At 39.4% G+C, this 19,262-nt stretch overlaps 1 protein-coding gene across 1 annotated transcript in view; it reads left to right on the forward strand.

The window, feature by feature from the left end:
• RNF144A (ring finger protein 144A) overlaps positions 1–19,262 on the forward strand; it is a 140,762-nt gene that overhangs the window by 21,927 nt on the left and 99,573 nt on the right. Inside the window, exon 2 of the mRNA XM_055120859.1 lies at positions 7,098–7,302. The gene's annotated coding sequence lies outside the window, so the exon portion shown is untranslated. The remainder of the gene's footprint in view (positions 1–7,097; positions 7,303–19,262) is intronic.

Raw genomic sequence — 19,262 nt, forward strand, 5'->3', positions numbered from 1 at the left:
TTTTAGTGAACGCAGGTATTCTGAGTTTAGTGAGTTTATCAAGTGATTTCTAATCATATCTAGAATTCACTAGTAGGAACCATTTTTATTTTGCATTAATTAAATTACATTGAAATGGAATAGAAATTGCTACTGGAGCATAGCCTTATGAATTAAACATTTTTAGTACTTTAATATGATAATGGCAAATAGTCCTTATTAAAAATATAGAAATGGAGACACGTGACCCAAAGGGCTTTGTGTGGCATAAACGTTCCTGCATAGTTTGGACTCCTTGAGAACAGGAAATAAAAATAAATAAATAAATAAATAAATAAATAAATAAATAAATAAATAAATAATAGGTCTTAGCTTTCTCGGTCACACTCAGCAAATGCTGATAGTTGCGCAGAAAAGGGTTGATGCATGGAAGAATAATTGCTACAGGTGTCTCTGCTAAAATCCAATACATGCGTTCCAATGTTCTGTATAACTCTGCACAAAAATGGCAGAATTCTTGGGAAAATTTCAGACAAGGGACTGCACTAATCATGCACTGTCTGTACAACTTTGTAAGCGGATCGCTCCTAAGAGAAAATTTGGTGCTCAGGCCATCTAACCAGGCATGAGCGCCACTCCAGCGTATGTATATACATACATGAATATAGTTGAGATGAAAAGGACTGTAGCACTGAAGCACTGTGCTGTTGCTCATCAATTTGTTCAAACATGCAGTGGTAATGTCTCCATTGTGAGACTTGTTACTGTTTTTGGCATATCAAATACGCCACGGGTAGCTTGCCAGGTGGGATACTCTCGGTATCTTGCTGGGCAATCTGAGAGGGACGAAGGAATTGAACCCAGGTCTGCTGCTTGCAAGGCAAATGCCCTACCTGCTGTGCTATCGCTCCATATATATGTGGGATATATAGGTATGAAAGTCTCCTTGGAAGTGATGTCAACCTTTACTCCTGCGTGTTTGCGGTGGTGATGCATTGCACATCTAAAATAGCTCCCTGATAGTGGGACTCTGGGAAGGGGCTTTGCAGCTTCCCAACAGCCTGAAACCTTGGTAGGCTCACAGCACACCTCTCTGGGCAGACAGCTCTGTGTGCAAGCTCCCTCTGTAAGTCTTTTTTATAATGCATCTAAAAATGCCTCTGGTTGCCAGCGCACCAGCTGAGCAAAGAGATTTTCTTTCCTGCTGAAGATAATTCTATTTAGTGTTTTTTTTAAAACCTGGGGGAAAATGACAAAAGCAGGAGAGTAAGAGAGACTATATTGTATTGTCTTGTATTTGAAGCACCTAGATTGATTGCCAAGAAATGGCAGAGAAGAGATGTGCAAAATAAAAATAAATAAATTTTAAAAAAATTGCATTTTCTAGAATCTGCTTAATCCACTCAGTATCCAAAAGAAACTGCTTTGTACAGGCATAGAGGCTTGCTCTCTGCATCGGAGTAGGATCAGGGTTCTCTGCCTTCAAATGGACCTCAGCTGCTGGCTCTGGAGCACTGCATCAGTGGGAACTTTCTCCGGCTGCCTGTGGACAAAGCTTCCAAGTGGACACTTGGGGTTTTTCTACTAGGACCTTGCAGGTCTATTTAAGCCTCAACAGTTTCTGCTCTCTTTGAAATTACTAAAGGAAATAATTATTTCACTTTAATCTCCAACCAAAGGCACCTAAAAGGAAGCTGAGTTCAGATGCCAGCATCGCACTCCCAAGGAGCAGAGGCTGTGCCCCAGGAAAAAAGGGAATTGGGGAAATTCTGATGTTATTGTGTCTTGACTCTTGACTTTTCAGTGGCTACAATTTTCCTTTTTTAGTCACAGATTCATTGAGATACAAATCCCATATTGTGAAATTCAGTAATAGACAGTTCAGTGGCTTTCCTTAGGCACACCAAGAAGTGCAGTTACCACCATCATTTCAATTCCAAAAAAACTCTGTCTGGCACTTTTTACTCTTACCTGAAAACTACCACTTTATGTTCTGTCTCTATGGATTTATCTTTCCTGCATATTAAATATACATGCATATGTCCTGTGTTTTTAGGCCTGGCATAGCAGTATGTGTTTAAAGTTTCTTTACATAATAGCATGGGGCAATACTTCATTTCCTTTTCATGTCAGATCCATTGCGTGGATATATCACATTTTATTTATACACTCATGAATTGAAAGCCATTCGAATTATTCCAACTTGAATATGCTATTGTGAACATTCAGATGCAGTATTTTGTGTGGACACCTAAGACATTTCCTTGGTTTCATATGGCAACTCTTCATTCATATGTTGATAAACTGCTAAATTACTTTCCAAAGTGCTGCATTCTTTTATATTCCCAGCAGCCATGTGTAAGTGTTCAAATGTTCAAATTGAAAGTCTGTGTCCTCACCCACATTTGCTATTGTCTGTCTTTTGATCATGCCATTCGAGTGGGTGTGCAGTGGTAAGTGGTATCTTGTGGTTCCATCTGCATTTCCTAATTTAATAGTTGTGAACATTCTAATATAAATATATTTTGAAGAACTGTGTTTCCAATTCCTTGCCCAGTTTAAAATTTTGGTCATTATGTTCTTTAGTCTTTCAATTCCTCCAGTCTAAGCATTTACCTAGGTATAAAACTCTTTTTGGTGAAATGATTAGAAAATATTTCTTCTCCAGTGTATTTTTTTTATTTTGTTAATTTATTTTGTTAATTTTGTTACTTGCTGGAGATATTTGATAGATATATTTTTTTCTTCTTTTTTTTTTTTTTGCTTTTTTGGGGTCACACCTGGTGATGCACAGGAGTTACTCCTGGCTCTGGACTCAGGAGTTACTCCTGGCGGTGCTCTGGGGACCATATGGGATGCTGGGAACTGAACACGGGTCGGCTGGGTGCAAGGCAAATGCCCTATCCGATGTGCTATCATTCCAGCCCCTGATGGATATTTTTTAAAAAATCTTGACAGGACCTCAATTCAAGTGCATTTACTTTTCCTTGTGTCGTTGTGTCTTTGGTGATGTAGCTGAGAAACTGGCATCAGATTTGTCACTGTCACTGTCATCCCGTTGCTCATAGATTTGTTCGAGAGGACACCAGTAACGTCTCTCATTTGAGAGACTTTGTTACTGTTTTTGGCATATCCAATACACACGGGTAGCTTGCCAGGCTCTGCCGATCGGGCTTGATACTCTTGGTAGCTTGCCGAGCTCTCCGAGAGGGGCGGAGGAATGGTACTCGGTCGGCCGTGTGAAAGGCGAAAGCCCAATATCTGTGCTATGGCTCTGGCCCTATCAGATTTATAGTTACAAGAATTTTCTCTGGTTCACTTTTGAGAGTTTTTTCATTTTAGCTCTTACATTTAACTCAGTGATACAGTTAGTGCTTTGTGATGTGTGTGTGTGTGTGTGTGTGTGTGTGTGTGTGTGTGTGTAAGGTGCAAGGTCTGTATTGATATTTATTTCTTGAATGTAAGTGCTATTTGTTGAGAAAATTTATTTGCCCATTGAATTGTGATAGCATCACTATCAAGAATCCATTAACTGTAAGTGTAAGAAACTATTTCTGAATGGATCATTCTAATACTTTGATCTATCTATCTTTATGCCAGCACTATCTTGATTACTATACCTCTTGTCCCATCAGGAAATGTGACTGACAAATTTGCTTTCCTTGCAAGTCTCTTTTGACTAGTCAGTGACTTGCATTTAGCTATGAATTTTCGGATAACCTTGTTGATATCTAAAATAGAAGTTGGGATTTTAATAGAGGCTTACTGAGTTTATCAATTTGGGATTATTACTATTTTAATAATATTAAGTAGCCTAGTCCACAATCCCAAGAACTCTTTTTATTCGGGTCTTTATTTACTTGTTTTGATGTTGTGGAATATGTCAACACACAAACCTTGCACATCTTTCATTACATTGTAATCCTAAAGAATTTATTATTTTAAATGCAATTTTAAAGTGAGTATTTTCTAACAATATGTAGTTTCTATCCATTTTGCCAATTTCTGCCTTCCAATTGAAATGATTATCAACTTAATAAAGTGATAAGGTATAATTTATACCTGCTATTTTTCACTGAGTCTGATATTGTTGATATCCTTATCGTCCCATATTTTGCTTTCTTTTATATTAAATAATTTCTAGCATAGCATGCTTGTTTTATTGCCATTCTATAGACCCACCCAAGGAGATATTTCAGGTTTGGCTCCAGACTACTGCCATCAAACGAATATTGCAGTAAAATTAATCATATAATTGTTTTATTTTTCTGGTGCATATGCAAGTTATCTTTACACAGTACTCTCATCTTTACATGTGTAATGGCATTACGTCTGGTCAAAAACAGACTGTGGGGTTATTCTCACCATCATTTGAGACTTCAGTGGGTAATACTCATTTTTCCCTTGTGGTGTGCTTGCATTAGTGTTGGTGACTGCTCCTTGGTCAGGGTAGTGGTTGCTAAGGTTGGGGTGATGGTAGCAGTGTTTAAAATAAAACTATTAACTATTATGAAGATTGCTTCATCTGTTGATGTTTTATTTCACAAAGGGTTTTTGGAACATGTGCTGCTATTTGATAAACATCTCCCAGTAGAACTCACTCTCAAATTTTGAATCTGTTATCTCAAAACCTATTATTGTGTTAGCAGTTAAATTTCTATAACAGTCTATATCTTTTGCTGTCATTTCAACAATGTTCAGAGTATCTTATGTGAAGAATCTATTTTCTCCACCATCTATAAGAAGCATCTCTTCATCCATTAATTTTTTTAGCATAAGATTGTAGCAATTCACTAAAATCTCCCAGCTTCACTTCTAATTAGGGTTCTCTTGCTATTTCCACTACATGTATAGTTCCTTCCCGCACTGACGTCTTGAACCCCTAAAAGTCATTTATTTGGTTGGAATCAACTTTTCCCAAACTCCTGATGATTTTTATGTATTCTTGATTTTCTCCCTCAGATCATGGTTATTTTAAAAAATTATCTTGCATTATTTTAAAAATGAAATTAAAAAAATTGCTTATCATACATTATTTTTTCAATATTAAGGCAACATGATTTATATAGCTAGTTCAGAATTGAGTTTTGGGAGTACAATGTACCGATTCTACCAACATTGACTTTTCTTTCTCCACCAATGTCCCCAGGTTCCCTCCCACTGGAATCACATAATAGTATTCCAGAATGATGAATTTTTTCTGGAAGGTTTTCAATTTACTTTGCCTAGAGCCATTAAAGGAATCTCTAACTGCAGTAGCTATAGCTTTGTGAAGTGTATATATTTTTCATCCTTCCCTTCCCATTTTTTTTTTTATTGCAGTGACCGGGGGTTTCACATATTCAGTTGGTACTCACACATTTGGTTGCAGTTTGCAGGTGATCAGGTGATCATAGTTTGTTGTGGCTACAGAATCACAGAAGGTAGTGCCATTGGGATTTCACTCTGTATGTCTCTCACCTGCCCTAAGTTATATGTAGGTATCACTGTCATCCCGTTGTTAATTGATTTACTTGGGTGGGCGCCAACAACGTCTCCATTTGTCCCCGCCCTGAGATTTTAGCACCCTCTCCTTACTTGTCTTTCCCAACAATTGGAGGCTCTTTCAGGGTCAGGGAAATGAGACCTGTTATTCTTACTGTATTTGGCATATCGAATAAAACATGGGGAGCTTGCCAGGCTCTGCCGTGCAGGCAGGATACTCTCAGTAGCTTGCCAGGCTCTCTGAGAGGCATATATACATATTTCCCTCTAAACTATATATCTTAAATAATAAAACTTGAAACTAAAAGAAAAATATTTCTTGATTCATGGACTGTGGAATGGATGTTACATTAGTAGGCGTGAGCACAACATGAATCTCCCCATACACATTCATGAGAGCTCCTGGATGATCAGTATATTGTCAGAGAGAAGTAATATTTTGAAAGGAATTTGGTTTAAAGTGAGAGTCATGGGCGCATATGCTACCTGAGCCCATGTGCTCCTTGTGCCCATGTGGCCGAGCATGTGTTGCTCAAGCACATGTGTCACCCGAATCTCCCCTCTTGAGATATGTACTTTCATGCTTTCATGTCTGATGTTGGGATGTATGTAGGGGCCCTCTCTACCCTTGGAGAAGCCCGGGTTCTCTCTTGAGCACATTACTCTCCACCATCTCCCATGTTCTCTCCCTCCTTCCCTTCAAAACCTCCAATAAAAACTCTGTAATTTCAAAAAATGAAAAATAATAAAGTGAGAATCATGTAACTCTTCCCCTTGAATATTCAGAGATCATTGTAGGGTTCTGCCTTAACCTAATTTCAATATTGTTGCGTATGAGCCCATAAGAGAGGGAGGCAAATAGAGAAATGGATGATCAGTGGAGCAATCAGAACAGACCACCCATAACATATATCTAGACAATTTGCTATCTTTATGTAGATTTGGTCTGTGATGCCCAAATACTGCAAGAAAAGCATGAAAGGTCCCTCATCATAGATTATTAACTGTATAATCACAGAGAAGTTTGAAGTATTGTGAGAATTTACCAGAATGTAACACAGCCATGAACTAATTATCACATGATGCTGAAAAATAGTACCAAAGTTTTTAATCGAGGTAGAGTTAACACAATCCATCAATTTTTAAAACATGTAGTGTGTGAGAAATACAGCAAATAAAAGTACAGTACAAGTAGGTATGCCTGCCCATTTGGGATTGATTTCTTAATAGTAGTACAGAATATTGTTCACATAAATTTGCCTTCTGTGTACCTCACCTCTCCTTGGAATGACACAGGGGCAATGCAGCATGACTAGCATTGGAAAAGGACAAGGCAGAAAAGGAGTCCAAGGAACATTTTGTTTACAGAATTGTCAATACTGCTGGGTTTATTTGTTAGTTTCTCGGCATAATTTTGATTGTTTGTGAAGTATAACTGAGTTTCTTCTCCCATGAACGGTGATTCATTTTTATATGCTTGATATGCTAAGATATCTAGTTGGTGCGTTGATAATCTTTTGAACTTTGAGAGTTGAGAGGCCAGGGCTGAGAGGAGTTCTCTGTGGTGGTGAAAACTTGCCACCCTCTCCTCTCCACCCCACCCTCCATGTTCATGTGTCTTTCTCTATTTGCAGACATTGAGAATCTTGCTAGATTAGATACTATCCAGCCCGACGATCCTGCAGATCCCAAGGACCAAGGTGCCAGAGCGTGTCCCCTGCTTCTCCACATGGACAGCCTGCAATGAGGACGGGAGCCAGCTGAGTGCATGAGCTCTCATCTGGACACTCAGAATTGACCAGAAGACAATCTCTCTCCTTTCATCAGAATTTCTCACAGGTAACTTTGAATTTAAGGAAAATTTGAATTTGAGAGTAAATGAAGGTTTGAAAACCTTCAAGTGTGTCTTCCTAGTGGACTCACAGAGTATTGTTCGGGAGAACTGAAGACTCGGGATTTTTTCTATATTCTTAAAGCCATATCATAAAACCAGTGACCTAGGATGTATCCCATATTGGCTTTTAAGGGTGCTCCTTATTAAATTGTGTTAAACCACTCTAATCATTAATACTTCATGTAGCTTTTTTACATAGATTCTCATTGATTGCTTTTAGTAGGTTTATATTGCAAAATGGTATTAGGGATTGAACCCCTGTGTTGTGTCAGGTCTTGTTCTAAGCCAGGAGCCACAGTGGAAACAAGAGACATAAGTCCCTGTTATCTTAGTATCCTAGTTTCATGTTGTATGAGTGACATTAGGGCATAGATAGGCAGAGACAAACTGTGTTGCAATCTTTAGGGTGAAGATATATATATTTCAATACAAGGCGTACCTGTCATGGAGGGGGAAAAGATACCCTTTAGAAAAGGGGGGGCAACTCACACTGTTAATGGGAGTGGCTGGGGATCTCCCATTGAAGAGGTAACATTTACAATGAACTTGAGTTTTGAGAATAAGCATTTTAATTTTGGGGCAAGGGCAATATTGTTTGAATAAAATGTGGGTGCAAAAGCTCTACAGCTAGCCCATACATGCAGGCATGTTGGAAGAAAGTCAAGGAAGTTGGATGGCTGGATTGGGTCCAGCAAAGAGCACTGAATAAGTGAATGGAAGGTAGTCTGGGGCAGCAGGAACCTAACCTCGCCTGGCACTACAGGCTTTTATAGTGAGAAACCAGTGTGAGATTTTTAAAGACCAGAGATAGTATCTGCATTCCATTATAATAAGCTCATTCTGGTCTTCCTGTTGAGGATAGATAGTAAGGGGGTGGTAAATGAGGAAAGGATCTAGGAGACTGTTGAGAGGCCATTAGAAAAAAAAAACCCTATTGTTTGTAATTCAGGCAAGAGATGATGGTAATTGCTGTGCTGATACCAGTGGAAGCAGTGAAAAGTGGCCACACTCTGCATATATTTTGAAGATATCCTGACAGTAAACTATAAAGTAGCATGTGCTCAAACTACACAGTAAAAACAGGATAAAAATCAATACATCAAAATCAATTGCAATTTTATATAAAAATAATGAGGTGGCTGAGAAAATTTGTAATTTGTTTAAAATATCTTGTATGAGGGAAACAGCTTAACAAAGGAGCTAAATGCATTCAGGAAAACACAGACAGAATTCTCTGACATTCACTTCAGTAGCATGTCTAAGCATCAGAAGCCACTGTCAAAGAAAACAAGCGAAAACAAACAAATAGGAATACACCAAAGAAAGGTTTTGAACTGCAAAAGAAACAAGGGATAAAATAAGATACCCTACAATATGAAAAAAAAAATTATCCATGCACCGTACATCTAACAATAGGCCAAATATCCAAGATATACAAAATACACAGAGAGCTCAACAGTAAGAAACTAAACAACAAAAATGGAAAGAGAGGTAAGCAGACATTTTCTCAGAGCAGAAAAACAGGTAATCAAATACAGACATATAAAAATATATTTAACATCATTGATTATTAGGTAAATGCAAGTCAAAACAATGATCAGATATCACTTCAAAACATCTCTAAAAAGACAATAATATCTATCTATCTATCTATCTATCTATCTATCTATCTATCTATCTATCTATCTCTGAAACTTACTCAGCTAACAAAAGAGGAAATCTTATATTCTTCTGCAACTGGATGGAACCTAAACAAATACTGGATAAATGCACTTATATGTGGAGCTTAAAGAAACAAAGGTGATAAACAATGGCCAAAGGAAAAAAAAACCCTAAAATTTGCTTACAGAACTGAAGCTGAATATTATAAGGAACATCCCCTAGGCACAGAGTTGAGAGTAGCCCTCACTACTGCCAGGTGACTGTATCCTCCAAAAATAAGAAGGGACCTAAAGGTACAGGTAGAGGGATACTGGCACTATAATGATGGGTGTGGTGCAGTGACATAGTATGCCCAAAATATTAATATTATTATAAGTGACCCACAGAGGGGGTGGGTTGAGTTTCCCTCCCCACCCCGGACAGAGCCCCTGCAGCTGAAGACCTTCAGAACCCAGCCATAGCCATGCTCAAGGTCCCTCTCCACACGTTCGGATCCTTCATGCATGAAGGAACAGGCAGAAGAACCCAGGTGTGTGGGACCTGCAACTGAGATCTCAAAGCCTGCTCAAATTGGGACTGGGCCTCTTCCACTCAGATCCCCCATTTTCCAGTAGCTAGGCAGCCACACCCAGAAACTGCCTCCAGTGCCATGTAATCCCATCAACGGCCAACATCCAGAGACTATAAAACCAAGCTTCCGGAAGACATATTATAGCCTAGCTCTCCCTCCCAGAGAACCTGGCAAGCTACTGATAGTTTCCTGCCTGCATGGGAGAGCCTGGCAAACTTCCTGTGGTGTATTCATATGCCAAAACCAGTAACAAGGGGCTGGAGAGATAGCACAGCGGGTAGGGCGTTTGCCTTGCACGCGGCCGACCCGGGTTCAAATCCCAGCATCCCATATGGTCCCCTGAGCACGGCCAGGGGTAATTCCTGAGTGCAGAGCCAGGAGTAACCCCTGTGCATCGCCAGGTGTGACCCAAAAAGCAAAAAAAAAAAAAAAAAAAAAACAAAACCAGTAACAATGATGGTTCTTATTCCCCTGACCCTGAAAGAGCCTCCACTGTGACACCATTGGGAAGGATGAGTAAAGAGAGACTTCTAAAATCTCAGAGCTAGGATGAATGGAGACATTACTGAGACTGCTTGAGAAAATCGATGATCAACAGGATGATGATGATGATGATGATGATGATGATGATGATGATGATGATGATGATGAATCATTATAACTTAATTGACAGTGGCTTTTTTTTTCTTTTTTTGGTCACACCCAGCGATACGCAGGGGTTGTTCCTGAATCTGCACTCAGGAATCACTCCTGACAGTGCTCAGGGGACTATATGGGATGCTGCGAATCAAACCTGGTTTGGCACAGTGGGTAGGGCATTTGGTTTCCATGTGGCCAACCCGGGTCAATTCCTCCATCCCTCTCAGAGAGCCCGGCAAGACACTGAGAATATCCCACCCGCATGGCAGAACCTGGCAAGCTACCCCTGTTGTATTCGAAATGACAAAAACAGTAACAACAAGTATCACAATGGAGACATTACTGGTGCCTGCTCAAGCAAATAGATGGACAATGGGACGATAGTGCTACAGTGCTAAGTGCTATATAACTTAATATAAAAATAGATAACAATATAAAATATATAAAATTTAATAAAATATGTAACTTAATATAAAAATAGATTCTGACAAAATTGATAGGACAGGATACGGGGGTTGTGAGATGAAGGGAATGTTTAAGGTGAGGTCAGGGATGTGGCCTTATTAGATGGAATTGTCACCAATGAAAATGGGGAAGGCTGCAGTTGAAGAATGTTCTAGTATAGAATGTGACAAGAAGTTTAAGATGGTTAGTTTTGAACAAGTTGAGTTTGAGATCGTAAGACACCCAAATGAAAGTGCTAAGTAAGCAGCAGTATATGGTAGTGTAGGATGGTGATCTGCGCTGTTGATGTTACAGGAAATAATTGCTTAAGTTTGGCATTTAAAGGGATAGGACAGAGCCAAGCCTTGTGCATTGAAGAATTTTGGCAATTAGGCTTGATGTAAAATAAGAGAAGAGGAGGAATGAGAAGAGAGAAATAGAAGAAGCAGAGAGGTTTGGAAGGCCAAATTGAAAGTTTTGGAAGTCACATGAAATTATTTCATAAGGGAGAGTGAGGAAACATGTCCATTGTAGTATTGGACCAGCTAAGACAAGAACGAAGAATAGACTTCTCAGTCAGTAACATTCAGGTCAGCAGAGGCATTGGTTAAAACAGGAAGTGACTTTTGTTGCCAAAATAGTCTGGCTTTGGCAACAAAAGCTTGGTTGCAGTGAGTTTGGAAGCAGGAATGGTAGGGGAAAATCACACAGGGATCATTGGCTCTCTTTGAGAAGGTTTGCTGCGAAGATAATGAGAATATGGAGTGCTAGCTGGGGGTGGGGGGCGCAACTGTTACCCACTAAATTAGTTTTCCTTTTTGAGCATTCATATTTCTATGCTGATGGAAGTGATTCAGTGGAGAGTGAAATCTTAATAATGCAGGGCAGAGCCTTGCTTAAATCATCTACTGGATAGGTGAGAAAGAGTATTTGTGTACAGGCAGAGTGATTTGCTTTAGGAGGAGTGTAGGTAATTACTTGTGGGGATTGATTAAATGGAAGATATGTGGGTGTCAAGATGATGGCTCCGAAAGGAGGAAACACTTCATTACTTCTATTTCCTTTGTCAAATTGAAAATACAGTCACCAGTGAAGATTGCCAGTGTGGAGGAGGAATGGCAAGTTGGGCAGTAAAGGGTGGGAGTGAGGAGTTTCTAGGAAGCTATCGGAGTAGTGGGATTACCTGCTAGCTTTAAGGGTCCACTTGAAGCTCATGGCCACAGATTGAAAAGACCCGATTAATGTGATTGATAGTGTGCTTCTCTAAGTAGCTCCATGGGGGAGCTGCAAGGTAGCACACATCAGGCTAATAACCCATGCTCCTTTGGCCAACCAGAGAGTCAGAGTGAGAAAATGGTCCAAATTGACCTAGAGTGTGCAGGAGAGCCATGATTCCATGTCATGTGGACATTCTGACAGTGGTGTACACAGAGATAATATCTGGGATGGAGGTGGGGGGGAAGAAATGGGGTGGGTGATGAAGTGAATTGGATGTTTGTGAGGGAGGCCAGTGCTGTCCAGGCAAGGATATTGGAGGAAGTGACTAGAGATACAGAGAACCTGAAGTAGGTGTCATTGGGGAGAATAATTCTTTCCCCTGAACCTTTGCTGCTTGTCATCCACCTTGTCTTTTCTCTACCTTCACTTATATAAGGCCCCTGGGTCATCTTACAGAGACCCTAACCATAAATCCAACTACCCATACAATACTTTGGTAATACTAGGAACATGTTGTCCATATGTTGCCAACACATTTTTTTTTCTTGAGAGGGCGGGGGCGGTTTTGGAGCATCCACACCTGGGATTGTTCAGGGGTTGTTCCTCCTGGCTCTGCACTCAGGAATTACTGCTGGTGATACTCAGGGGACCATGTGGGATGCTGGGGATCAGATGCGGATCGGCTTCATGCAATACAAGCACCTGCCCGCTATACTCTCTCCAGCCCCTGCCAACACAATTCCTTGCTACCTTGGAAACTGCAGCCAACATCCCTATGGTCAGCACAGAAGAATGGTGAACAATTGGTATTTGGAGTCACTTCTGAAGCTTTCTTCACATGATTTGTAAACTAGGTGTACTATACTCTTGTTTTTATTTTTATCATTTTAACTTTATCACTTTAGGATTATTGCAAAGTTTTCTTGGCAGTTACTTGTTCAGAAATAGAATTTCCTCAGGTAGGAGGGACAATATCAGAGCACCCTGGAAACAATGCACTGTAAGGTCAGGGGGACTGTGCATTCTTGCCTGTGTCTGCCCACACCCCCTCCCAGGACGTTCTGTTTGGGAATCTCTCCCCAGCAAATTCCAAGAACTGTGAAATGGCTCCAGAGCCACAAAAAAATTCATACCGAAGGGGCCAAAATACCAGAAAGTGACATTCTCACATCAGCTGAGACATTTTTAAATGTTTAGGGTTCACAAAGAGAAACGCTCTTCCTGGAATACTCCACCACCCCCCATCATACTTCTGTGACTGAAGGAGCTAAACTCGAAAGATGGCTTGGTTCAGTTTTGTGTTGTAATGGAGGATGCCATTGGTTTAAAAAAAATCAATTTTTGATTAAGAAACACAAACTTGGCCTTGGCCTTGATTCTGCTTTGGGAACGGCTGGCATTTGGAGAAATGCAGCTGTAGATTGCTTTGCTCATTACAGCTCCACTCCTGGCTGGTGAAGCTTTCAGGCAAAGGTCACTTTAAAACACTAACTAGAATCGAAAATAACAATAGCCTACTTCAGTTCTCTTGGTTTCAGAGTGGCTAATGTGGTTAAATGAGCAATATTTTTAGAAATAGAAATACTTAGAGATGCTGTTCTGAGATGCTGGGACTGAAGGTTCTGTGAAAGTAAATTATAACAACTGCATTTCCCATATTTATCTTCATAGCAATTTTGTTTTGTTCCTTTCTTTTTTCTTTGCCAAGAGGAATTTGGGTTGTTTTATAAGTGTGCTGTCCTCCAAGCTATAGGTAATTCTCCTGAAAAACGATCTTAGTAGCTCTTAACCAAGCTTGGTAGCTATGATAGTTCTTCATCAAAACAAAAAAACCCTGTTCTCTGGGATAGTCAAGATTTCTCTAGACAGATCAGGCATATTTAATGAGAATTATTCCATGCAAGGCCATGTCTTGGGCTGTGAGGGAAGACACAGGAAACATTTGTGCATTTAAAAATGTGTTTTGGGGGGTGGAGCAATAGAATAGCGGGGAGGGAGTTTGCCTTGCATATGGGTTTGATTCCCAGTATCCCAGATGGTCCCCTGAGCACTGCCAGGAGTAATTCCTGAGTGCAGAGCCAGGAATAATCCCTGTGCATTGCCGGGTGTGACCCCAAAAGGCAAAAAAAAGTTTTGATTTGATTGATGTTAGCAAGTATAGGATGAGGACCTCCAAGTCTAATTCTTTTATTTTTATTTTTTATTTCAATATTTTTATTTCTCTTTTAGTTTTTTTTAATTAATGAGTCACCGTGAGGGTACAGTTACAGAGTTTCGTGCCTGTGTTACTGTTATACAATACTCAATACCCATCCCTTCACCAGTGCCCATTCTCCTCCACCGATGGTCCCAGGGTCCCTCCCCCCACCCCCTATGCCGCCCCCTCCAATCCCCCTTGTGACAGGGAATTCCTTATTGTTCTCTCTCTCCTTTTGGGTGTTATGGTTTGAATGGAGATACTGGGTGGCTATCATATTCAATCTATAGTCTGCTTTCAACCCGCCTCTCCTATCCTGACTGGATCCTCCACTACACTTCAGTTGGTGTTCATTTCTCTATAATTCTTAAAACTGGATGCAAACAGAGAAATGCTGAGGTAATAATAATGGAAACTGAGTATGGCACCCACCCTTCCCAATGAGGACAGTGCAAAGAGCCCAGTACATACAGAAAATGTTCTGAAACCTGTATATAATATTATTTTTCATCATACATACCTATGATGAGCTTTTTAATTTATAAAGCAGTCAATAGTCAGGTATATGGAGTCATATTGAATAATAGAACAGAGCAGAATAGAACAATTGTTACTATATACTGTAATGAAAGTTATTTGAATGTGAATTCTTTTTCAAACTATCTATAAAAAACAAACTATTGCTTTTAATCTATGTGTATGTCTCTGTGTGTATTTTGGGTCTCTTAAGTGGTACCCAGGAGGCCCAGAGGCCCCTCTCAGTGATTCTCGGCCAACCTGGCCAGTTCAAAGCAATGGCCTGGGAATGCAGCACCATTCAGGCCCTACAGTGGGGGGATTGCCTGGACCATCCTCTTGATGCTCAGAGTCTCTAGGACTACACCTTTAGGTACTGATTTGGGAGTCAGAGCAGCAAGGCTGTAGTCAGTGATGCTTGGGGAACCATGAGGTACTGGGTATTGAACTGGGATCTGCTACTTGCAAAGCATATACTTTAACTGCGGTACAGTCTCTCTGGCTCTGTATGCATTCTTTTATTTTAATTGTGGTTCACATGGTTACCTAAAACCAATGACAGTAGGTGTCCAGGTGAATAGGTGATCAAGGTGTAGCCTCACAACCCCAAATAAATAAATAAAACCAATGAAAAGGAAATCACAGATGAGGATGGGACTATTGTATTAGAAGACCTGCTCACAGCTAAGGAGTCTTTGAGCCTGCAATATATACACATATATTTCATAAATTATTTGCTTCAATGTTTAATCAAGCATTTTGTTTTACAGTACTGTTAGTAGTGATGTTTCAGGCATAGTGTTCCAACACTACACCCACCATCATTGTGTCTGTCCCCCTCCATCACTGTCTCTAGGTCTCCCCCATCTCATATTGCCCACCTGATAGCAGTCAGTTCTGTAGGCTGCCTTGAAGAATGCAGTACCCTTGGCCTCTTTTAAGTTCCTCATCGTGTTTATTTCTATTCCACTTATGAGACGGATCATTCTGTATCTGTCCCTCCCCTCCTGACCACTTTCACTCAGCATGACACTCTCTATTTCCAGCTATGTAGCAGTGAATTGCATCGCCTCTTTTCTTGTAGCTGAGCGGTTTTCCATTAGGTGTATATATACCTTTTTTCTCTCATCTCCTCTTAAGCACCTGAATTGTTTTCTAGGTTTTGTCTACTGGGAGTAGTGCTGTAGTGAATGTAGGGGTACAAATACCTTTCAAAATTAATAATTTTGAGTAAGTGACTTATTTCATCTGCACATTATCCTCAGTTCATTCGTGTTGCCACACGTAAAATTTCCTTTTCCAAGGACAATAATAATCCAATATGTAATATATATAAATGTTTACATATTGTACTTTCTTTATGAATATGTTTATAGATGCATAAATTATTATTTCTCACATGGACATTCATAAGTAATGCTGCTGAGAATGTGGGATTGAAGCTCTCTTGAAGTTTATGAAATGGTTCCATGTGAGTGTGAACCTAGAAGAGTTTCTGAACCTAGAAGAGTCATCTGAATCATTCCACTGTTTGAGGAAACTCTATGCTGTTTTACATAGTGGCTCTACTAGGTTATGTTCTTACCAGTAGTGCACAAGGGCTTCCTCTTCTTCTTACTTTCTATGCTTGTTTCTCTTATGTTTTGATGGCAACCATTCTAATAGGTGTGAAATAATATCAATGTGGTATTGATTTGCCTTTCTCTGCATATGAGAGAAGTTGACTCCTCTTTTCAGAGAGCAGTTGGCTATCTCTTATCTTCTTTCTACAACTATTCAAGTTATTTGTCCATTTGAAAATTGGATTACTTGGTCTTTTTCCTGGTGATGTATGCTTTGTTTATTAACTCTACATTGGATCGACAGTTTGTATATATTTTCTCCCACTCTGTAGTTTGACTTTCCATTTTTTTTGTTGAATTTCTTTGTTTCATAGAATTTTTGTTGTTGCGGGCCGGGGTGGGGGGTGTATGGAAACACCCTGTGTTACTCAAGGATTACTCCTGGCTTTATGCTCCAGAATCACTCCTGACAGTGCTTGGGGGACCATCAGGACTAAACTATGGTGAGCTGCATGCCAGATTCCCTATATAGTGTCTCTCTGGACCCTTGCACAAGTTGCTTAATTTTTTGCTCTTCAACTTATTTATTTTTTTGTTTTTGCTTTGGCATAAACTCCCTCCCCCACCCAAGTCATTGCCAAGACCTATGTCAAGGTGCTTAGCAGCTATGCTTTCTTGTAGAACACTTATTTTCTGTCTTTTTAATATATATGTATATACATATACATATATATATATACATTGACAATAGTGTTACTATCTTTACCTCTCTCTTATTTTAAACCTTAAGTTTACGTCTTTAATTAATTTGAAGTTAATTTTTATGTGTGATATGAGATCCAGTTCCATTCTTTTGTGTATGTATATCTGATTTTCCTTGTACCTTTTATGGAAGAAACTGTTTTGCTATGATATGCTCTTGACTCCTTTGTCAAAAATTAATGAAGTGTGTAAATGTGGATATTTCCCTGGGCTTTGTATTATATTCTGTTGATCTATGTTTACTTTTATGCCACTACCATGCTGTTTTGATAACATCAATGTTGTAATATTGTTTGAAAACAGGAAATACTCAGCTTTGTTCTTTCTCAGGATTGTTCTGGCTATTCATGCATACTTAAAAAGATAAATGATATGCTGGGAATGATATTTTTAGCTATTGTTGCCTTATTTTAAAAAGGTTTTATTTTCAGTATGCCAGAAGTTACAGCTTTTCTAACGACTTAAAATCCCTATATAATTTTTAGATGACTATTGAAGAATGTGTTTAGGTCCTGCGTGTGCTTTCAAAAAATATTTTTAGCTGTAGCCAAGCAAAATGAAACAAACAACAACAAAAAAGCCCAGAAAGTTTCTCCTTCAGGTCCCAGCAGATGAGACTAAAATGTGGTAAGATGATATTGAAAGGTAGTGAGAGACAGTTTAGGAACGACAACTTCCTGCCCAGTTTATCTTAGCAAGTCATTAACTCTTGAGCATCTGAATATAATCACTGTCAAATGGGAATAGCAGTAGTGCTTTTATTTCTCCCAGTGTCACCTGTGAGGATCAGGTGTACATAGAGAATAAAACAATTTCCATTAGATAGCAACAGCAACTGGATATTAGTTACTTACATAATAGTTAATAGTTATGAACAAAATACAAATGAAACTATCTTCTGCAGGCCATCTGGACTTGGCAAGGGGAAGGAAGATTAGATATGTGTAGGTGTGTTGCACTCAGGCTGAGCCTGGAACCACATAAGATGACAGGAAGCGTTGCTACTCACAGCTGTGAGGAAGTCAAACATTTTGACAGTCATACATATTACCTTCTCTGAGTATAAGAGAGAGCTATAGGTATTTGGAGGGTCTGGCTAGGAATGATTTCTATCACAGAACAGAGGAAAAAAGTTTGCTTGAGAGGGTTTGCTTCCAACCTTGGCTTGCCGAAACCCTGTACAAATATCTAGGGAGAGTATAAAATAATCAATGACAGTTGTCAGCAGATGTCATTTTTATATCACTTTGGTGTTACAAAAGAACTTACATATGCACTGTGCACTGTGATTTTATTGCCATATACAATGTGCCTGTGATTATAACTATTGCTATTCCTATTTTTTGAGGAATAATAAATCGGTTGAGGGAACCAAGACAGAAAATAGCTTCTTCAAGCAAATGTAACTAGGAGTTGGTAGAAACACTGCAAACCTGGAATACCTAACTCCAAGTCTTCTATGACCTTTCTGCCTGAAGGTTTTGGAAGGACTCGTAGGAGGTGACTTAATACTGGGAAAGCTGGGAGGATTAGAAAATATCTGAAAATGGTTTGGATCTGAAAAATCGTTACTTGGGATAGCATGATAATAAGAAGATCCAGATGGACAAGGGTGGTGGGAGTTGGGTGGAATTATTTCTGGATGTTGAAATTCTGTAAGAGGCTCTTTTTTGTTTTGTTTTGTTTGGGAACCACATCTGGTCATGCTATGGTCTACTCCTGGCTCTGTGTTAAGGATTCATTCCTAGGGATTCAGAGAACCATATAGTGCTGAGTTTCAAATCTGGGCTTCCCACATGGAAAACATATACTCAGCCTTTTATGACATCTCTTCTAGCCTTAGCCAGGGTCTCTTTACAGGGGATTGGCAGGTGACTCATTGAGTGGTTTTAGCTTCTAAAGATGTCTTGAGCCCGAGTTGTAAGTATGCGCGTCTATTTGAAGGGTCATATAGATTGATATATGACAAGTACTTTTCAGACTTTTACACATCATCATGAAATCCATTTATTGACATGGTCAGTGTGGAAAGAGGGGAGGGGATGGTCAGTGGGCACTGGAGCCTCTGTTTATAGATTAGAGACCAAGCAGGATGGCCACATTGCTCTTTATAACATTTTTCTTGATTTTTTTTTTTTGGCACAAGTCAAAGCTATGACAAAAGTCGAAGTGAATGTTAGAGAACATAAATCTTATCACAAATACCTCTGAGAAAGTAAATCAAATGCAATCTGGGATTTTGAAAAATCAGAATGAAAAGCATGCTATTATTTTTCCACTGTATAAGTGAACTGAATTCAAGGATTAACAAGAACCAGGATGTTTTGTATATAA

Source organism: Sorex araneus, chromosome X (genome assembly GCF_027595985.1).
Source record: "Sorex araneus isolate mSorAra2 chromosome X, mSorAra2.pri, whole genome shotgun sequence".
In the NCBI taxonomy this organism is placed as follows: Eukaryota; Metazoa; Chordata; class Mammalia; order Eulipotyphla; family Soricidae; genus Sorex; species Sorex araneus.